Source organism: Schistocerca gregaria, chromosome 5, assembly GCF_023897955.1.
Source record: "Schistocerca gregaria isolate iqSchGreg1 chromosome 5, iqSchGreg1.2, whole genome shotgun sequence".
NCBI classification, from domain to species: Eukaryota; Metazoa; Arthropoda; class Insecta; order Orthoptera; family Acrididae; genus Schistocerca; species Schistocerca gregaria.
In genome coordinates this window covers 79,190,959-79,210,705 of record NC_064924.1, presented here as the reverse complement: position 1 = coordinate 79,210,705, position 19,747 = coordinate 79,190,959, and positions in this window count along the sequence as shown.

The window sequence follows — 19,747 nt, the reverse complement described above, 5'->3', positions numbered from 1 at the left end:
GAGATCCGCATCCTGCCCAGGTCGTGGTACTGCTGAACAATCCTGGATTGACGCCTGGCGCCATGATTTTCACACCACCACCCCAGGTCTGTGCCCCCAGGTGCCGGCTGGAATCGGCTGGAGAGAGGGGGAATGAGGTGTGGGGGTGGGGGAGAGGATATAAGGACGGTACGCAGCAGATATTACTTAGTCATCAGGAAGACTGAAGTGTGAAAAAGTTGGCTTGCCGAAATATCACGGCTTTAAGAGGATGCTACCTAGCTGAATACCCCAGAACTATTCAAGAATTTCCTGTGGCGGTAAAACCTAAAAACCACAAAAGTTATTTTAGACTTCTTTGATTTAAAAATGTTTTATATTAAAAATTCATTTTAGTTTAAATTATTATTTTATGTTTTTTACTATAGTATGCGTGAAATATTCCACTCGATTTCGAATGTTTTGATGACGCTACTAGTGAGACATGCCACGCATTTCAGGTTTATTTCAGTTTCTCTTCACCGACCGTTTGTCCTCCGAGATTGCCAGTCCGGTCGAACCATTCCACTCGCCATCAAAGTTGGGCGAACTGCGATGCGCATCGTCTTCATTTTCGTTTAGGAATTGTTTATTATTTTACTAGTAGTTAACACTTCATAAATCACGCTATTGAGAGACGCTTCTATACGAAAGGCAAGTAAATTCACTGTTTATTTCTAATATTAATAACAGAAGTTTATCTTTTTGGCTCGCTAATTCTAAACGCAACTCCCAATTGCGGAGAAGGACCACAATTTAGGCGGGAGTTCTCGCTATGCCCGTACCGAATAAATCAATTGTCACCGGTGCCTGACGCCACATTACGTCATCTCCTCACTGGTGCTTTCTCAACTGTTCTAAGAAGCTCTTCTTGTAGCTGCATATGATGGCTACAAAGCCAGAAATATTACGAGCTGTATAACTCATTTTCACGATATTCGATTAGTTTCCCCTCGTACAAATGGTTGTAGTTCTTGTCATAAGAGTTGTGATTTAAAAAAGGTAAGCCAAAACACAATGTCCACTACCCACCGTGGCGTTGGATGCCACCTAGTGCCGTTGCAGGCAGGTGACAGGGTAACAAAAGTATGTAAACCGAGCAGGAATGGGGCTACCCTAGTGAAGATATTGGCTGCAAATGGTGATTCCATTGAGATAACCGAGAAGGTTATTATTACGCAGAGTCTGTGAACGAGTATCTCGAAAGTGGCGTAGCTGGTGGCATACTCACGTGCTACTGTTGTGAGCATCTACGACAAGAGGTAGAAAGTGAAAGTAGGCGGTAATTGGTTGGACGTCAACGACTCTCTACAGGAACTCGGGGATCGGGGCTTATCTGTTCTGTAGAAAAGGAATAGATGGTGATCTGTGGCATTTCTGTCGAAAGAGCACATTGCTGGTGCACGCTCAAGTGTTTTGGAGCACACCGTTCATCATACATTGTTGAACATGGGCGTTGGAAGCAAACTATCCCTAGGTGTTCACATGTTGACCCAACGAAATCGTCAATTACGATTGCAGTGGTCACGGGATAATTGTTTTTCGACAGTCGATCAATGGAAACGTGTCTGCTCTTTGGATGAATCACATTTTTTCTACGTTAGGTCGTTAACCGGGTCCGCAAATGCAGCCCTACAGGTAAATGGCGGCTTTAAGCGTTCAGCGCGCCACGGGCAGGGGTGATTCCTCGGTTGTAAATCCTATGGAACCCATCTGGCTCGCTATGGGGCGCCTTCACTATATACGCAAATCAGCGGCCCGTTATTTACGCGACTTGCATGACCTGTGTTAGACATCTAATGCCACACACTTCCACAAAACTACCACCAAACTCTCAGATAGGCAGTATCATTCCAGAGGCGGACTATCAAATTATTAAGCAGGTGCACGTAATGTGTTGACTCATCAGTGTATATTCGTCACTGAGTACCGCACTCTCCACTTGGTACTAAGCAAGAGTTCTGTACAATAAGTAATTTTTTATCTCGTTCTACACATTATGATCTCCACTACAACATTAGAGCTATGTTATGCGAATCAATTTCTTTCCAAAAAATAGAGTTCTTCTTCTGAAAATACATATAATGGAAACTGCCCATTGTTATAGAATTCGTGGCCATTTTCGAATCAGTTTCAATTTTTTCGGTACAAGTAGCAAACACTAAGGCTAATAGTGGTTCGATGAAATATACTCAGATAATTGATTGATTTTGAATTTTAATGTATGGATGAATGACGCGACCGACAATGTGCGACTCCATTATCGGCTTTCCTTTTACAACCTGGGAGTCCATCCATACTGAGGCGCTAAAAACTATAGGTACTTAAATACAAGCATAATTCAACTACATGACTTTCTTACGGCTCAAACCGCGATGTGCCACCAGGAGGGAGTAAGATCGATCAATACAGAGCTGTAAGATTTTCACCTTTATTGGCTACAGCAGATGTAACAATAATGCAACGATGGTTTCTGAGAGATTCATATGCAGGCCTTAGCTTATTTTCCTTCGGGCGATGGCTAATAATCCTTCACCTACGTTTGAATTTATAAGATGTAAGTGGAGTAACTAACAAATAACACAGTGTTACAGAACTACTCAAAACCCGATGGTGCGAAGAGTACATTTGTGTGACACCTCACACATACAGTTACACTGTAATGAACTAACTGTATGCAGCATTTTATCTCAAGGATTCTGTTGATCTTTCTCCGACACTACAGAGGCACATTAGGGGTAAGAGGTTATTGGACGGCCTCTTAGAAGAATGTACATGTGCCACTCGAATATGTTCCGCTCACTTTATGGGCAGGGTTCTCTACCATGCACTGTGATTAACTTCATCTGTTGCTACAAAGTAAAGTTCAGTACTCAAACGGTTACGTTCCTTATCACAATATTAGACAAACGTGTGATTTGTACACTTTGAATAAAAAAACAGCATTAAAAGCCATACGATACATATGCACTAAGACAATGCCTGATGTTAAAAATAAATCAAACTGGAGAGATTTTATCGTTGTTCTTTATCATTATAATAGCCGCCAATTTAGACATAAACAACAATGTGGCCAAAACAGAACATCTCCACTACATTTTATGAAACGCACTGACATAAATCTGTACATGTAGTTATTTTGTGTGTGGTCCAATTTCTGAATACGTACATGGATATACGCTCTACAAATTATGATGTAAGCGGAAGCATAACTCAATACATGTCTATGTAGTCCCCTGTATTTCGGCGGTGATAGGAACACCACAAATAAGCCAACCACGCCTAATACGGCATAGGAGTTCCACTGGCATTCAAAACAGCTACCAGTCGTATCGGACTGTATAAATGCGTGTCATGTATGGTTTTCACTGGAATCTTATACCACTGTTCCCATAAAATAGTGGCTTGCTCGGGTAAAGTTGATGGAGATGGACAGCGATCATGCACATTCTCACCAAAGTAGATCTGGTGGCTGTGGTCTGCAGGGGAGTTGCGAAGATTCATCCTCGTGCTGACAAAACAAATCCTGGACGATGAGAGCTGTATGAACAGGGGCACGACATCGCCACTGAGAAACAAACACTGTACTTTGCGATTGACTTCATCAGCCTAAACAGCCAAGTAACGCTCGGAAGTAACGATACATTGCAGAAAAACTATGGAAGCTGTAGTGTGCGACGACGTGGCTACCCAGGTCATCACCGCCATGTTTCACCCTTCGAACGTAAACTGACTTGGAGATAAAAACAAGACTCAACCCACCAAATCTATGTCTTCGGCATCACGTTTTCCTGTTACGGGCGTTTGCATAACTGATGAGTGGTTTTAGAATTACAGCTGGCCTTTCATTTCGCTGCTTCCGGATCAGTGCTGACAGTGTCGCTAGTGGGATATTCAGACCTGCAGTGACATTTCCAGCTGTTGTTCTCGAGCAAACACGTGAACAAAAAGGTGGCCTAATGTTTCGGATCATAAACAAAATGCGGATGTTTTTCTTCTCTGTGTATAAAATTAGCTGCATTCCGTCCAACTAACTTGCAGATTACATGATGTATGCCGAGGAAAACGGCAACAGAAAAAGCACAGGAAACGTGCTACAAACGGCGACAACAATTCTTAAAAAAATCCTATACGTACAATAAATAAGATTTAAAGAACACACTGATGATGGCGATATTTGTTGCTGAACTAATTTGGAAGAATAAATAAGTAAACAAATAACAAAATATGTTTTCCATCAAGACGAACTCTTAGTTGCCATATTGTTGTCTTTCTATGCAAACACGGTCCAAATGCAAGAGTTCCAAGATAAAGTTATTGTTGTTCTCGTGTTTTTCGCCACCATCACTCAACACACAATTTCGTCCACGTTGTGACTCGGAAGATGATGTTTGTCCGCTTTCGGTATATACAGAATAAATCTTTCACGGGATGACTCTTGACATATCAAATAGTTCGGCTGTCTTCACTACGCGAGCACCCACCATATGAGCACCAACAGTTTGCTCAGTTTCGAATTCACTTTGCTCTAACGCAGTGCACTGACAACGACGCAGAACACTGTTCTGATACTTGTAACATGCTGAGAACGTTGACCAGATGCTATGCGCGGTCAACTACAACTCCAGGCCTTGCTAACGTCTTCATTTACGTTCAAGTATGCATTTCTCGCGATGTTTGCGTATTTTTGCCCAACTCTGTAATTGGCTTAAACTAATACGTTGTCGTCTAGCTGCAAAGATTCATAGACAACAGTTATCCTTGAATTCCGGCGTAAGACACGCTCCGAGGAACGCCTCCAGAGTGATATAAGGGGTCCAGTGAGGTTCGCGCCTTTAGGTGCATTGTACATTGCGGTCAAGCATGCAGCTGCGTGCTGGAGTAAGATGAGTTTTAGTTTAGTGCAGCAGCCGCTTATTGCAGGGAGGACGCTGCGGACAGCGGAATTCAGTGATGCGTAGCTATCAGTTGTCCTTTTCTTCTAATTTACTTATTTTTTGGGTGAAATGAGACCAACTTTCCTGCCGAGATGCATCGAGGTATTCTCACATCTTGTGAGTTTAATAGTACTGACGATTTGTGTAAGGGTAGGAAATTGCAGCTACGAATAACCTCTTTACTATGAGATACATTCGAAAAGAAACAAACCAGGTAAAACGAAAGCCGCTGATGCGATCGTAATGACACTGCGTTCCAGAGAAGGTATGGTCCCTGTAAGAGTGCTGAGATTCCAAACTCGCGTTAGAGCGTCAACTGTGCACTGCACATAGTAGCGCTGAAAACAGAAAAACTGAGGCTTTGACAGAAGAACGAAGGGGTCCAGTGTGTGTCCTTGCAGTTAAAACGCAGCAGCAAACGGATATTCGCCGAAGAGTGGTGCAAGTGTACGGATACCACTCGATGGGCATTGCATTTCCGGTGCTCAGTCCGACCTCTCGTCTATGGATGCCATTGTAATCCATCGGTCTTCATCAATGAGGGCACCAACATGCTGGACAACGGTATTGGTAATGCGGTGAGGCGTTCCAGATTGTGCGACGTGGCCACAGACAACGCGTCTTCAACGAATCACTTCCATCGGACGTACAGTGCTCTTCGTACATTTGTGCCATCCTTTGATGAATACCCCCTCCCCATAGTCCTGGTGCAAAGAAACTAACGACAGACTTTTGCTCTTATTTCGATGCCCCATGTCTCTGTTTTTAGCCCTACTGAATGCAGTGAATGGCCGATGTGTGCACGAGCTCACTCTGTCGTCACATGGGTGTGCACCTGCATCTCTTTGCCTTGGCACCTTAGCGTTCTTATAAAGACAGTGCTTCCTTCTGTAGACAACGACACTGCCATCCATTCACCATGAAAGGTTTCAAGCCCCTCTCTCACTTTAGCTCTATCGGAAATATTAATATTCATATTTTAGCTCATGGTCTCCGTATTTCCCAATACTACATTTGGTACATGTGGCTTATGACTTTTTTACATGAGTAAATTGAGAGCAGAATGTTCTTATAACAGCATGTATAGCCTGTAGCTGAGGGAGAGTAGTGGAGACAACGGAAAACGGGGAGTAAGATGAACTGTGGGCCAAAGTGTTGTGTCCAGCGACATGGTTGTGCTAGTGGTTCTGGGCAGCAGCGCTCTGTGGATTGTACATGCAGAGGGGCTCCAGGCTGCGGCACACCACTCTTACCACTTAAGAGCTCGAGCACGAGGGCGCCGGCTCGCAAAGCATTTTATCTGCGCCAGGCGACAATCAGCCATGAAGGCGGCCGGATGGCGGAAAGTGTTGGAGGAAGCCATTTAGGAGAGGCTGCTGCAATCTGAGATTTTGTGTAAATGGTGGAACAGCCATAAAACTCCAAACATTCTCACCTTAGAAGCTGAGATCATATGGACAGAGCGATTAGTGGAGGCAAGACACCAGAAAATCGCCACGTTCTTTCAGTGAGCGAAAAAATGAACATATTTCACAGCCTTATTGTAAATGGTAGCCCCGAAAATATTAGATCTCTTCTAGGTAAACATTTCTTGCCGAAACATTGCAATGCTTACCGTGAGAATGACACCTCCCTACTTTTTTTCATACAAGAGAGATTTTGAGTCGCTGATTTGCTCCCCTCAGGATAAGAAACGAAGAGGCTTGCTCCCCCAGCATGGGACCCCCTGTGCTGTGTACAGATTGGCACCAGGCCAGCGGAACAGTCAAGAAAGGAGGTTCAATGAGTGGAGAAGTTTCGATTGGTTTGTACAACGTGGAGGCTGTTTTTTCACTAATTCGGCTCCTGTACGCTCTTAGTGGAAGGTCTCTGTGATTCTTTTGCGTTCTTCATCTTCTTGTCCTCCCCTGATGGAGAACTTCAGGTCTTTCCCTAGTGAGTGAGGTATGCAACTTTTGGTGCACTAAGAGCCAGTGGCAGTTTCCAGTTGTGCAGACAGTGGAACTGGATATCATCTCAGACATAGCATGTGTCACGAGGGTCAACTTATTCGTACTGAGTAGGCCGTCTGGCTTTTGACAATTGCAGCACGTCCCGTCTGTGAGTCAAATTGGTTGGCCCCACCAGCGAACGGGTGCACCTCACACTGAAATCTCCTGGGCTCAAAATGGCTCTGAGCACTATGGGACTCAACTGCTATGGTCATTAGTCCCCTAGAACTTAGAACTACTTAAACCTAACTAACCTAAGGACATCACACAAATCCATGCCGGAGACAGGATTCGAACCTGCGACCGTAGCTGTCGCACGGTTCCGGACTGCGCGTCTAGAACCGCGAGACCACCGCGGCCGGCAATCTCCTGAGATTTCAGGGCTATGGTAGGGAAGATTCCCGCGTTCTAATAATCAGATCGCTAGTCTTGATAGTTTGCAAGTTTTCGTGGACGCGTCAGAACATCACAGCTGCCACCGCGCTCTACCCCTCTGGAAAAAAAAAAAAAAAAAAAAGTTCAAATGTGTGAGAAATCTTATGGGACTTAACTTCTAGGGTCATCAGTCCCTTCCCTGTGCTAACCCCTTCATCTCAGAGTACCACTTGCAAACTACGTTGTCAATTATTTGCTTGACGTATTCCAATCTCCGGCACCACCTCAGTGGATGCACTGCGTGTGGTGCTCTTAATATGCTCAACAGAATCACTATCAAATACGAAGCTGAAAGTTGCTGGTTAAAGATAGGGAGACATAATAGGTGGTGTATCGACACAGACTACAGGTCACCTTAAAAGCTAGAGTTTCGATACACGGCAAGGTGAGTGGCATGTAAGTTACAAGAAACGTAGACTACACAACTTCCTCCCTGACAACAGGGAACAGTTGAGAATTAAACGTGTCGATCCCAGACACGGTATGGTACATTTATTAATTGGATACGCACGTCATATCACTCGTTTAAACCATGTAACTCTGAGACGAACACCGACATGCACATGCGAAGAAGAATGTTACCCGGAACACGCTGTCTTCTTCTGCGGATAATACAGTATCAACAGATATACAGTACATCTAGATTTCACAGAAACGTATACACATACTTACACAGCAATAAGAGGCGAAAGACAATGGGCATAACTAAATACAATAACAATCAGTATTTCTAAAAGAACACATGGAATATACCTGTAGACACGATAAAAGATATGCCTATATGTAGCGTAACAACAATCTCCACAGGATGGACAGCGATACCCGCAGTGACAGAGAAATCAGTGACACTGCAGAGGAACAGGAGGAAGAGGAAAATTAGATGTAACAGTAAACAAGACCCCAGATCTATGAACCAGACTTTTTTAATTATTTTTTTTGGTCATCAGTCTACTGACTGGTTTGAGGCGACCCACCACGAATTCCTTTCCTGTGCTAACCCCTTCATCTCAGAGTACCACTTGCAACCTACGTTGTCAATTATTTGCTTGACGTATTCCAATCTCTGTCTTCCTCTACAGTTTTTGCCCTCTACTGCTCCCTGTAATACCATGGAAGTCATTCCCTCATGTCTTAGCAGATGTCCTATCATCCTGTACCTTCTCCTTATCAGTGTTTTCCACATATTCCTTTGCTCTCCGATTCTGCGTAGAACCTCCTCATTCCTTACCTTATCAGTCCACCTAATTTTCAACATTCGTTTATAGCACCACATCTCAAATGCTTCGATTCTCTTTTGTTCCGGTTTTCCCACAGTCCATGTTTCACTACCATACAATGCTGTACTCCAGACGTACATCCTCAGAGATTTCTTCCTCAAATTAAGGCCAGTATTTGATATTAGTAGACTTCTCTTGGCCAGAAATGCCTTTTTTGCCATAGCAAGTCTGCTTTTGATGTCCTTCTTGCTCCGTCCGCAATTGGTTATTTTACTGCCTAGGTAGCAGAATTCCTTAACTTCACTGACTTCGTGACCATCAATCCTGATGTTAAGTTTCTCGCTGTTCTCATTTCTACTACTTCTCATTACCTTCGTCTTTCTCCGATTTACTCCCAAACCATAGTGTGTACTCATTAGACTGTTCATTCCGTTCAGCTGATCATTTAATTCTTGAAACTTCCTGGCAGATTAAAACTGTGTGCCCGACCGAGACTCGAACTCGGGACCTTTGCCTTTCGCGGGCAAGTGCTCTACCAAATGAGATACCGAAGCACGACTCACGTCCAGTACTCACAGCTTTACTTCTGCCAGTATCCGTCTCGTACCTTCCAAACTTTACAGAAGCTCTTCTGCGAAACTTGCAGAACTAGCACTCCTGAAAGAAAGGATACTGCGGAGACATGGCTTAGCCACAGCCTGGGGGATGTTTCCAGAATGAGATTTTCACTCTGCAGCGGAGAGTTTAAATCTGCCAGGAAGTTTCATATCAGCGCACACTCCGCTGCAGAGTGAAAATCTCATTCTGGAAACATCCCGCAGGCTGTGGCTAAGCCATGTCTCCGCAGTATCCTTTCTTTCAGGAGTGCTAGTTCTGCAAGTTTCGCAGAAGAGCTTCTGTAAAGTTTGGAAGGTACGAGACGGATACTGGCAGAAGTAAAGCTGTGAGTACCGGACGTGAGTCGTGCTTCGGTAGCTCATTTGGTAGAGCACTTGCCCGCGAAAGGCAAAGGTCCCGAGTTCGAGTCTCGATAGGGCACACAGTTTTAATCCGCCAGGAAGTTTCATATCAGCGCACACTCCGCTGCAGAGTGAAAATCTCATTCTGGCATTTAATTCTTCTTCACTTTCACTCAAGTAGCAATGTCACCAGCGAACCGTATCATTGATATCCTTTTACCTTGTATTTTAATTCCTCTCCTGAACCTTTCTTTTATTTCCATCATTGCTTCCTCGATGTACAGATTGAAGAGTAGGGGCGAAAGGCTACAGCCTTGTCTTACACCCTTCTTAATACGAGCACTTCGTTCTTGACGTCCACTCTTATTATTCCCTCTTGGTTACTGTACATATTGTATATGACCCGTCTCTCCCTACAGCTTATCCCTACTTTTTTCAGAATCTCGAACAGCTGGCACAATTTTATATTGTCGAACGCTTTTTCCAGCGTTTAACCTAAATTATCCTAAGGGCAAACACACAGCAGTTTCTGAGTAGTTTATTCTGCTCAAGATATTTGAGAGACTTATCTTAATTCAGCGACTTCGCAGCTACAGTCGTCGCCCCAGCAGAATCGATACAGCCAGCACGTTGGTAGACGGTATTGTAGAACTGGCAGCAGCAGCATTAAAGTTCAAAAATAGTTGTTGGATCATGTTCTTGCCATCGACTGAGCATCCGTGCAGTTTTGCTTACAATTCGTTATTGGTTATTTGTCTTTTTGCATGTTGTTTGGTTTGTTTCTTGGTGGTGGTGTCTGAAGTACGTATTATTTCAGACACAAAAGAGATTATTGGGACCCAGTCAGATCGCATTTACCATTTGCTTATCCAGGGGCGTAATGAAATCTAACTTCGAATCAACTTAACATTAAGAGCTGAGAGCCAATCTTACCACTCTAGTGTATCTAAGAACAGTGTACAATTTGTTTAATTTGTTTTCATTCATGACTTGTTCATTATGATCTAATTTCTATTGTGAGACAATTTAAGTAAATGCAAGTTATTTACAATATCGCTTTTGAGTCAATAGTTAGTGGTAGTTAGCCGTCACTGTCACATTAATATATTTTATTCCAATACCGGCCACTACTCCAGTATGAAGACCCAACGTAACTACACCGAAAAGCCAAAGAAAATGGTACACCTGCTAAATACCGTATAGAGCCCCCGCGAGCACGCACGAGTGCTGCAACATGACCTGGCATGGACTCCACTTATGTCTGACGTAGTGTTGGAGGAAACTGACAGATTAAATCCGGCAGGGCTGCACATAAAACCGTAAAATTACGAACGGGTGGAAATCCCTTCTGAAAAGCACGTTGCTAAGCATCCCAGATATACTCAATATTGTTCATGTCTGGGGAGTTTGATGCCTAGCGGAAGTCTAAAAGCTCAGAAGAGTGTTTATGGAGCCACTCTGTAGCAACTCTGGAATGTGTGGGGTGTCGCATTGTCCTGCTGAAGTTGCATAAGTCCGCCAGAGTGCACAATGGACATGAATGGGTGCAAGTGATCAGACAGGATGCTTACGTACGTGTCAACCGTCAGAGTCGTATCTAGATTATCAGGGGTTCCATATCACTCCAACCGCCCATGCCCCACACCATTACAGAGCCTCCACCAGCTTGAAGAGACCCCTGCTGACATGAAGGATCCATGAGTTCATGAGGTTGTTCCCGTACCTGTACATGTCTATTTACTTGATCCAAGATGTAAGGACACTCGTCCGACCAAGCAACATGTTTCCAGACATCAACAGTCCAATGACGATGTTGTCGGCTCCAGGCGAGGCATAAAGCTGTGTGTCGTGCAGACATCAAGGGTATACGGGTGGCCCTTCGGCTCCCAAAGACCACATCGATAATGTTTAGTTGGTTGGTTCGCAAGCTGACACTTGTTGATGGCCCAGAATTGAAATCTCCAGCATTTTGCAGAAGGATTGCACCTTTATCACGCTGAACGGTTCTCTTCAGTCTCCGTCGGTCCCGTTCCTTCAGGATCTGTTTCCGGCCGAAGCGATGTTGGAGATTTGGTATTTTACCTGATTCCTGATATTTGCGGTACACTCGTGAAATGGTCGTACGGGAAAATCCCCACTTCATCGTTACCTCGGAAATGCTGCGTCCCATTGCCCGTGCGTCGACTGTAACACAACGTTCAAACTCAAACCTTGATAACCTGCCATTGCAGCAGCAGTAACCGATCTAAAAACTGCGCCAGGAACTTGTCTTACCTGTATCAGTTTCTTTGGGGCTTCAGTGTATATAGGTGCGTAAGAAACAGTGTGTTGTAATCAAGTTTCGAATTCCAAAAGTTCGGCCACACATGCAACATCCTCCAATGGCAAACCACTCATGAGCATTGCAACATTTTCAACAGTCAGACTCCTTGCGAGTACTGTCATCGATCACCATCCACGTAGTCCCGACTTCACACCATCCGATTTTAATCTGTCTCCAAAACTTTGAGGACGCATTCGAGGATTTCACTCTGATAATGATGAAGCGGTGCATGCAAAAGTGAGGCTGCGGCATCGTCAGCAACCTCAAACCGTCTACAGTGACGGTGTTACGATCGACAAACTTGTCTCTCTTTGGGAGAAATGTGTTCGTCGAGCAATTTGGATAAATAAGTATGAAGACGTGAAGAATTAAGATGTAGAATGTTAACAGTAATTTTTAAAAAATGTTTAGCGGTTTCCACATAAAAAATTCTGGGACATACTTTTCAGGATGCCATAATATTATAATAATTTCAACATCAAGTCATTCTGTATACGCATATATTTCCGTCCAGGGTGAGGGTTTACTGTAGCACAGTATTAGCTGATGCGTCGTGATACCTCTGTAATTTAGTCTTTTTGACACGGCCAGAATACTATTTTCGTGTCTGTAAAACTGGAGAGGGTACTGCGAGTTTTCATTTGACTGTAAATCAGATGTGAGCACATTTTCGAAAGTTGGCCATGTGAGCGCATTGCGATGCACTGGTACACTGTATGCAACTGGGGGGCAGGATCTTGGTAAACACGCCTCTGCTCCTGCCAGCGGACGTCAAAGCGTGCTCCAGCACCGGGCTCGCTCAAGTTACCCGCTAACTACAGGGGCGGGCGCCTAACCTACCTGGCCTCGTGTTGCGAGCACTGGATCAATTAGGGAGCCAGTCTCTGATATCTGGTTCTCCGCTCAGCATTAGAGGCACATATTGCCTATGATCATACGTGGCTTGCAGTTAGTGTCCGTGCATCTGCGTACCTACTCCGAAATTTGATAGACACTGTCGAGGAAGCTGTTTTGAAGTTAATTATGTGGGTGTATGAAGGCAGTGTAGTACTGTCATGTTTATTATGGTGAGTATAAGCATTCATCCTCGGCTACTGGATAATGTATTACAGGAAACAATAAGATTTGTTAGGAAGGCAGAAGTACAAAATAAGTTTTTCAAATTGATTGGTTATTTAAATTAGCTTTGTGTACCACTCACGGGATGCATGTTGTCTAGAGCTACCATCAACATTTCACGATTAATAAAAATCAATTCTTTGCAGTTGAGTACCACAGTCACTTTATTTGTTTTAAAAGACATCACGGTCGCTCTGTCATAGTCGGAGTAGACTGTAATAATCCAACAATCAGTTGGGAAAATTACGGTGGTGGGTGTGGTGGGCGTGACAAGTCATCGTGAAATGTTGATGGTAGCTCTAGACAACATGCATCCCCTGAGTGATACACAAGGGAAGTGTGAGATTACATGTGTCCAAATGCTATGTGCTGTAATAAGCGTAACTAACTTCTCACGTAAGCTTATTAGGTAAACCTTGATAACGAGTAATGATGCAGATGGTCAAGTAATTATACTGCCTGTATCATTTAATTTACATATGAAACATTACAAAAATTAAAACAAATATGGCTGCTTCGAGTGATTCAAGGTGTTTCACTGTTTTCAATAAACCTGCCGTAAGATGATTATTTGAGACAAATAAATAGTGTAACGTACATACATCCAGGATCTAAAGTGCATTTTTAAGGAGCACGACATGCTAAAGATTGCACCTTAAAATATATTGCTGAGTATAACATTCGAAATCCCATGTGATAAAGTTATGGGCATTGACATTCAAACTTCACACGACACGTTGCCAGATAAGAATGTTATGAATATTTCTGTGGAGTTTTTAACTCTACACATTAAGCAAGTTTGCATGACGTATCAGGAAGCAGCATGCAAAATGCTATGAAAAAGTTCATATTTCTTTTGAGCAGTAGTTCTCACAATCAGACATTGTTTTATATGGGACGAATATAGACATTTTTCTGCCACGCATATGGTGAGAGCTGCGGTATGGTAATGTTGCTCTCCTAAAGCCAAAGAATTAGAGAGCTAAGTAATTATCAAGGCCAATCACCATTTCCATGGATTTATTTCTTTGTAGCGTTGCGTTAAATAGCGGGAGGTTTCCTGCTCATTACCATACCGATGGTAGTTTTCACAGGAACATTTCTTCAATGATTGTACCAACGGGATAGACCAATAGAGAGCCGACAGACACACGGCTTATGTACACAGAAGATATATCTGAATGGACAATGATTTTTGGGATAGACTTGTCGGACACGCAGCAACAGTATTAATTCCTTGTTATCAGAATAACAAAGTATAGTAAAACTATTGTAAACCTGGTTTCTAAGTCTTTCCCCACACACTCTCATCGTTTAATAACAGATTAATTACATGCATTTGGACAAAAACAAGAAGGTGACGTCAAACCCGAAGTCTGGAATCAACAGCGCAGTAACGACGTTTGGTTCTGCTGGTGGCCGAGAGCCCTTCCCGTCTTTTGATCTCAGCAAGCCACTTCAGAGAAAGAAGTGGCGAAGATTTTGATCCAACTCACCGCCGGTGATAAGGTCGTTACAGACGGATCACAAACTCGAATTGGGAACGATAGGGCAGAAATCGTCCATGCCATTTCAGAGGAACCATCGCGGCATTCGCATTTCCTAAATAGGTCTACTGACTGGTTTGATTCGGCCTGCCACGAATTCCATTCCTGTGCTAACCTCTTCATCTCAGAGTAGCACTTGAAACCTACGGCCTCAATTATTTGCTGAATGTATTCCAATTCCTGTCTTCCTCTACAGTTTTTGCCCTCTACAGCTCCCTCTAGTACCATGGAAGTCATTCCCTCATGTCTTAGCAGATGTCCTATCATCCTGTCCCTTCTACTTATCAGTGTTTTCCACATATTCCTTTGCTCTCCGATTCTGCGTAGAATCTCCTCATTCCTTACCTTATCAGTCCACCTAATTTTCAACATTCGTCTATAGCACCACATCTCAATTGCTTCGATTCTCTTCTGTTCCGGTTTTCCCACAGTCCATGTTTCACTACCATACAATGCTGTGCTCCAGACGTACATCATCAGAAATTTCTTCCTCAAATTAAGGCCGGTATTTGATATTAGTAGACTTCTCTTGGCCAGAAATGCCTTTTTTTGCCATAGCAAGTCTGCTTTTGATGTCTTTCTTGCTCCGTCCGTCATTGGTTATTTTACTGCCTAGGTAGCAGAATTCCTTAACTTCATTGACTTCGTGACCATTAATCCTGATGTTAAGTTTCTCGCTGTTCTCATTTCTACTACTTCCCATTACCTTCGTCTTTCTCCGATTTACTCTCAAACCATAGTGTGTACTCATTAGAATGTTCATTTCGTTCAGCAGATCATTTAATTCTTCTTCACTTTCACTTAAGATAGCAATGTCATCAACGAATCGTATCATTCATATCCTTTCACCTTGTATTTTAATTCCACTCCTGAACCTTTCATTTATTTCCATCATTGCTTCCTCGATGTGCAGATTGAAGAGTAGGGGCGAAAGGCTACAGCCTTGTCTTACACCCTTCTTAATACGAGCACTTCGTTCTTGATCGTCCACTCTTATTATTCCCTCTTGGTTATTGTACATATTGTATATGACCCGTCTCTCCCTACAGCTTATCCCTACTTTCTTCAGAATCTCGAACAGCTTGCACAGTTTTATATTGTCGAACGCTTTTTCCAGGTCGACAAATCCTATGAACGTGTCTTGATTTTTCTTTAGCCTTGCTTCCATTATTAGCCGTAACGTCAGAATTGCCTCTCGCGTGCCTTTACTTTTCCTAATTCCAAACTGATCGTCAACTAGCGCATTCTCAATTTTCTTTTCCATTCTTCTGTATATTATTCTTGTAAGCAGCTTCGATGCATGAGCTGTTAAGCTGATTGTGCGATAATTCCCGCACTTGTCAGCTATTGCCGTCTTCGGAATTGTGTGGATGATGCTTTTCAAATGGTTCAAATGGCTCTGAGTACTATGGGACTTAACATCTATGGTCATCAGTCCCCTAAAACTTAGAACTACTTAAACCTAACTAACCTAAGGACAACACACAACACCCAGCCATCACGAGGCAGAGAAAAACCCTGACCCCGCCGGGAATCGAACCCGGGAACCCGGGCGCAGGAAGCGGATGCTTTTCCTAAAGTCAGATGGTATGTCGCCAGACTCATATATTCTATACACCAACGTGAATAGTCGTTTTGTTGCCACTTCCCCTAATTATTTTAGAAATTCTGATGGAATGTTATCTATCCCTTCTGTCTTATTTGACCGGAAGTCCTCCAAAGCTCTTTTACTTTCCGATTCTAATACTGGATCCCCTGACTCTTCTAAAGCGACTGCTGTTTCTTCTTCTATCACATCAGACAAATATTCACCCTCATAGAGGCTTTCAATGTATTCTTTCCACATATGTGCTCTCTCCTCTGCATTTAACAGTGGAATTCCCGTTGCACTCTTAATGTTACCACCGTTGCTTTTAATGTCACCAAAGGTTGTTTTGACTTTCCTGTATGCTGAGTCTATCCTTCCGACAATCATATCTTTTTCGATGTCATCACATTTTTCCTGCAGCCATTTCGTCTTAGCTTCCCTGCACTTCCTATTTATTTCATTCCTCACCGACATGTATTTCTGTATTCCTGATTTTCCCGGAACATGTTTGTACTTCCTCCTTTCATATATCAACTGAAGTATTTCTTCTGTTACCCATGGTTTCTTCGCAGCTACCTTCTTTGTACCTATGTTTTCCTTCCGAACTTCTGTGTTAGCCCTTTTTAGAGATGTCCATTCCTCTTCAACTGTACTGCCTACTGCGCTATTCCTTATTGCTGTATCTATAGAGTTAGAGAACTTCAAACGTATCTCGTCATTCCTTAGAACTTCCGTATCCCGCTTCTTAGCGTATTGATTCTTCCTGACTAATGTCTTGAACTTCAGCCTACTCTTCATCACTACTATATTGTAATCTGAGTCTATATCTGCTCCTGGGTACGCCTTACAATCCAATATCTGATTTCGGAATCTCTGTCTGACCATGATGTAATCTAATTGAAATCTTCTCGTATCTCCCGGCCTTTTCCAAGTATACCTCATCCTCTTGTGATTCTTGAACAGGGTATTCGCTATTACTAGCTGAAACTTGTTACAGAACTCAATTAGACTTTCTCCTCTTTCATTCCTTGTCCCAAGCCCATATTCTCCTGTAACCTTTTCTTCTACTCCTCCCCTACAACAGCATTCCAGTTGCCCATGACTATTGGATTTTCGTCCCCATTTACATACTGCATTACCCTTTCAATATTCTCATACACTTTCTCTATCTGTTCATCTTCAGCTTGCGACGTCGGCATGTATACCTGAACTATCGTTGTCGGTGTTGGTCTGCAGTCGATTCTGATTAGAACAACATGGTCACTGAACTGTTCACAGTAACACACCCTCTGTCCTATCTTCCTATTCATAACGAATCCTACACCTGTTATACCATTTTCTGCTGCTGTTGATATTACCCGATACTCATCTGACCAGAAATCCTTGTCTTCCTTCCACTTCACTTCACTGACCCCTACTATATCTAGATTGAGCCTTTGCAGTTCCCTTTTCAGATTTTCTAGTTTCTCTACCATACTGAAGCTTCTGACATTCCACGGCCCGATTCGTAGAACGTTATCCTTTCGTTGATTATTCAATCTTTTTCTCATGGTAACCTCCCCCTTGGCAGTCCCCTCCCGGAGATCCGAATGGAGGCCTATTCCGGAATCTTTTGCCAATTGAGAGATCATCATGACACTTACCCAACTACAGGCCACATGTCCTGTGGGTACACATTACGTGTCTTTAATGCAGTGGTTTCCATTGCCTTCTGCATCCTCATGTCGTTGATCATTGCTGATTCTTCCGCCTTTAGGGGCAATTTCCCACCCCTAGGACAAGAGAGTGCCCTGAACCTCTATCCGCTCCTTCGCCCTCTTTTACTAGGCTGTTGGCAGAATGAGGCTGACTTCTTATTCCGGAAGTCTTCGGCCGCCAATGCTGATTATTTATCAAAATTTAGGCAGTGGCGGGGATCGAACCAGGGACCGAAGACGTTTTGATTCTGAGTGAAAGATGCTACCCCTACACCACGTGTAAATACGTAAGTGAATGAAAACCTGAGTGTGGATGACCTAGTATTTTTTAATGCTCTAAGACGTCTGAGGTTTTGTGAAAATACTAATATGGAAGATGCGCTATTGAGTGACGTTTGTGGTAAAAGTACGGAACGTAATCATCACCTGACGAATAAGAAAACGAAATGTTAACTTAATGTCTCATGTTAAAATGTTTAGACAATGTGTCTAAATCTACGAAACAAGGTATTCTAAAAGAATTTAGCTTAATGAAATCTGTAATGTGTAGAATGGTTATTTATATGGTCTTACTTTCGTACTTTTAGTACAGGGCAGAAGGCCTAGGAAAGATAAGTGTGAAGCAAGATTTAACACTGCAACGTACAAGTACAGAGTTTCATGACAAACAGAGGATGCAGTGAAAGAAGTTGTAGTTTTTCGAAAACCGTTAAGCAGCATATTACCTCCTTTCTGCGTCGGAAATATTCATTATGGCTTAAAATATACAACTGTAGTACACTTCTCTATGCTGTTCATTATCTACACTCCTGGAAATGGAAAAAAGAACACATTGACACCGGTGTGTCAGACCCACCATACTTGCTCCGGACACTGCGAGAGCGCTGTACAAACAATGATCACACGCACGGCACAGCGGACACACCAGGAACGGCGGTGTTGGCCGTCGAATGGCGCTAGCTGCGCAGCATTTGTGCACCGCCGCCGTCAGTGTCAGCCAGTTTGCCGTGGTATACGGAGCTCCAGCGCAGTCTTTAACACTGGTAGCATGCCGCGACAGCGTGGACGTGAACCGTATGTGCAGTTGACGGACTTTGAGCGAGAGCGTATAGTGGGCATGCGGGAGGCCGGGTGGACGTACCGCCGAATTGCTCAACACGTGGGGCGTGAGGTCTCCACAGTACATCGATGTTGTCGCCAGTGGTCGGCGGAAGGTGCACGTGCCCGTCGACCTGGGACCGGACCGCAGCGACGCACGGATGCACGCCAAGACCGTAGGATATTACACAGTGCCGTAGGGGACCGCACCGCCACTTCCCAGCAAATTAGGGACACTGTTGCTCCTGGGGCATCGGCGAGGACCATTCGCAACCGTCTCCATGAAGCTGGGCTACGGTCCCGCACACCGTTAGGCCGTCTTCCGCTCACGCCCCAACATCGTGCAGCCCGCCTCCAGTGGTGTCGCGACAGGCGTGAATGGAGGGACGAATGGAGACGTGTCGTCTTCAGCGATGAGAGTCGCTTCTGCCTTGGTGCCAATGATGGTCATATGCGTGTTTGGCGCCGTGCAGGTGAGCGCCACAATCAGGACTGCATACGACCGAGGCACACAGGGCCAACACCTGGCATCATGGTGTGGGGAGCGATCTCCTACCCTGGCCGTACACCTCTGGTGATCGTCGAGGGGACACTGAATAGTGCACGGTACATCCAAACCGTCATCGAACCCATCGTTCTACCATTCCTAGACCGGCAAGGGAACTTGCTGTTCCAACAGGACAATGCACGTCCGCATGTATCCCGTGCCACCCAACGTGCTCTAGAAGGTGTAAGTCAACTACCCTGGCCAGCAAGATCTCCGGATCTGTCCCCCATTGAGCATGTTTGGGACTGGATGAAGCGTCGTCTCACGCGGT